This window comes from Helianthus annuus, chromosome 6 (assembly GCF_002127325.2).
Source record: "Helianthus annuus cultivar XRQ/B chromosome 6, HanXRQr2.0-SUNRISE, whole genome shotgun sequence".
Lineage (NCBI taxonomy): Eukaryota > Viridiplantae > Streptophyta > Magnoliopsida > Asterales > Asteraceae > Helianthus > Helianthus annuus.
This window is the reverse complement of record NC_035438.2, coordinates 72,861,097-72,863,596: the sequence shown is the minus strand read 5'-3', so window position 1 is coordinate 72,863,596 and position 2,500 is coordinate 72,861,097. Positions and strand designations below refer to the sequence as shown.

The following is a 2,500-nucleotide window of genomic DNA, read 5'->3' as shown; positions in this document are numbered from 1 at the left end:
CATAATGAATGATAAGAATGAAAAGATTTAAATATGTAAGTAATTACAGACTAAGCAAGTAAATATTCTTTAAAAGCGAATATTATCCAAGTTTTACTTAAACTTATATAAATATGTGTGAATAAAGGTGTATATATATATATATATATTTATATATATATGAGCAAATATGTTTGTAGGCAAGAAGGGATAAAGAGACGAATGAGTCATGCGGGCCAAATGGTAATCGTCATTTAAACCCGATATATTTAATGATTTGATTTGTTAAGTTTATACTTATAGGTGAGCATAATGTTTGGCACGCAAACCTAAATTTTAACGAAAGAAAGAAGCTTTAAACATGTTATGTGTTAGATGTGTTAGTAGTCGACTCTCAGGAGTCGTAATGAATGACGGGCTACGACTCGGACAATAGTCTAAGTATGAATGGGGAGAGTAAGTTTTGGCAAGAATATGATAATGATGTAAAGAATGTTTGAATGAAAGGTGCTAACCGCTGATTTTGTAGATGTTACTGGTAGAATTATAAATGTGATCGAACCAATCGAATTGGTGAAAGAATGTGCATGAGTGGAAGCCCATTACAAGGATGAATGAAAGATGGCCTGGTACGGTTAGTACTCGTGAAGAAGCAGATTGACCTGGTTTACGGATCGTTGAGTTACGAAATGAAAACGAGGTTAGTAACATATTTAACTCATATTGAATAGGTATGGTATGGTGTGGTACGTGATGTTTGACTTTTAACAGTCAACATAAGGAGAAAAACTTTGTCATTAAAAAGTAAATCTCAAAATTTTTGAACGGAAATGTCGGGTATTGATTAAACACTAGTATGATGAACTGGAATGGCACATTTACGTAAGTAGAATAAGTAATGCATGTTATGAGAGTAATGGTAACGTAAAAGGAATGGGATGATTTGAAGGTAACTTGAGAGTATGTACAGTACAAATAACTATAGGAAACGTAGAATGATGTTAACTTTGGAGTTAAGCGTGTATATGTGACTAGGAAATAGTAGATATGTTATGACGGATCATACGAATGTAAGTACGATAATAAGTGCGAAGAAGTATGTATATTGACCCACTACAAACGGGCCAAGGAAATAAGAATGTTATGTAAAAGTAAAGTACGAAAAGTATGGACTTGTTATAAAGAAGTTAACTATATAAATAGTCATGAATTGAGAAGGGATGGTTACTTAGTATTATGATGTATTTATCGAAAATTAAACTTAGATGTGTATGTATAAATTACGAAATTAGGTCGTATGGTCAATGAAAATAAGATGAATGTGGAAATAAACGAAAAAGAATGTTACTAATGGGATGTGGGAATTGTTTCAAGAAAACAAAATGATATATTACACATGATATACGAGTATTAGAAGGATAAATGAACCATTAGCTATGAAGTATGTTAGAAGCTAGCTTTATTAGTGGAAGCGACACTAATAAAAAAAAACTCCAGGACGGGTTCTTGAGAATAAAAGACTGTCACTGAGGTGGGCTAGTGGTCGTGATGATGGAGCAAGGGGGAAAGGATAATAAGTGTTTAATGGAAATGAGAAAGGTTTCGCGGACGAAAACTCATTTAAGGGGGTAGATTTGTAACACCCCAAACCTGAATGTTTATATTGTCGTATGTTCCTATAGGACATATCATGAAATAAGTAACTAGGCTATTAACCAAGTTAAATGGGTAGTCAAAACTACTAAATAACGAAAGTTTGTGCCAATTATGTTTAATTAACAAACACGAGGGACTAAAGTGGGTTAAAACGAAAGTTAAAATATTAAAAGTAAATATAACACACATTCGTGTGTGTGTTCTGGATCGTTCAGGAGCTCCCCAAAGGAGCCAAACCCTAGCTCAATCTTAAATGATCAATTGAAGGGTAAATCGAAGCTTAAATTCATGAATAAACGTGGATTAATGATCACCATCACAAGGGGATCATAAGGTATGTCTCAAAATTAAGATTGGTGATCTTGTACGAAGTGGGTTATGTTTTAATCCGTGAATTGGGATGAAATTGAGTATGGGTATGTGTTAGTATCATGATATAGAACCTAGATTAAACATGGTTTGGGTTAATTTGATGATTAGAGGTGAAACCCATTTGTTTTGGTAAGAATGATGACTTGAATGATCATCCATGTTTAATTAATCATGATTGTTGATGTATTATGATGGATAGGATGGATTCTTGTTAGAGGAATTGAAAGAAATATGATGATAATATGTTTGAATGTTTATGTGTGAATGATATATGTTTATTAGTAGGAGGATTTGATGAATTATGTATAAAATTAGGAGATTGTGCATGAATTAGTTGTACCTTATGTTTAGAAGGTTGTACACACACCAAGGGTAGGATGAAACTAGAGATAACTGAGCTTAGATCACTAGTAAGTGATTAACAATGTAGTTATGAAGTGGGTTTTGTATAATATGATGATATGTTATTATTAATGATGTTTGAAATCACATA

The 2,500-nt window shown here is 32.6% G+C and overlaps 1 protein-coding gene across 2 annotated transcripts in view; it reads right to left on the bottom strand.

The window, feature by feature from the left end:
* The window catches only part of LOC110865743 (serine carboxypeptidase-like 18), a 24,328-nt gene that overhangs the window by 9,266 nt on the left and 12,562 nt on the right, over positions 1 to 2,500 (bottom strand). The window lies entirely within an intron of this gene.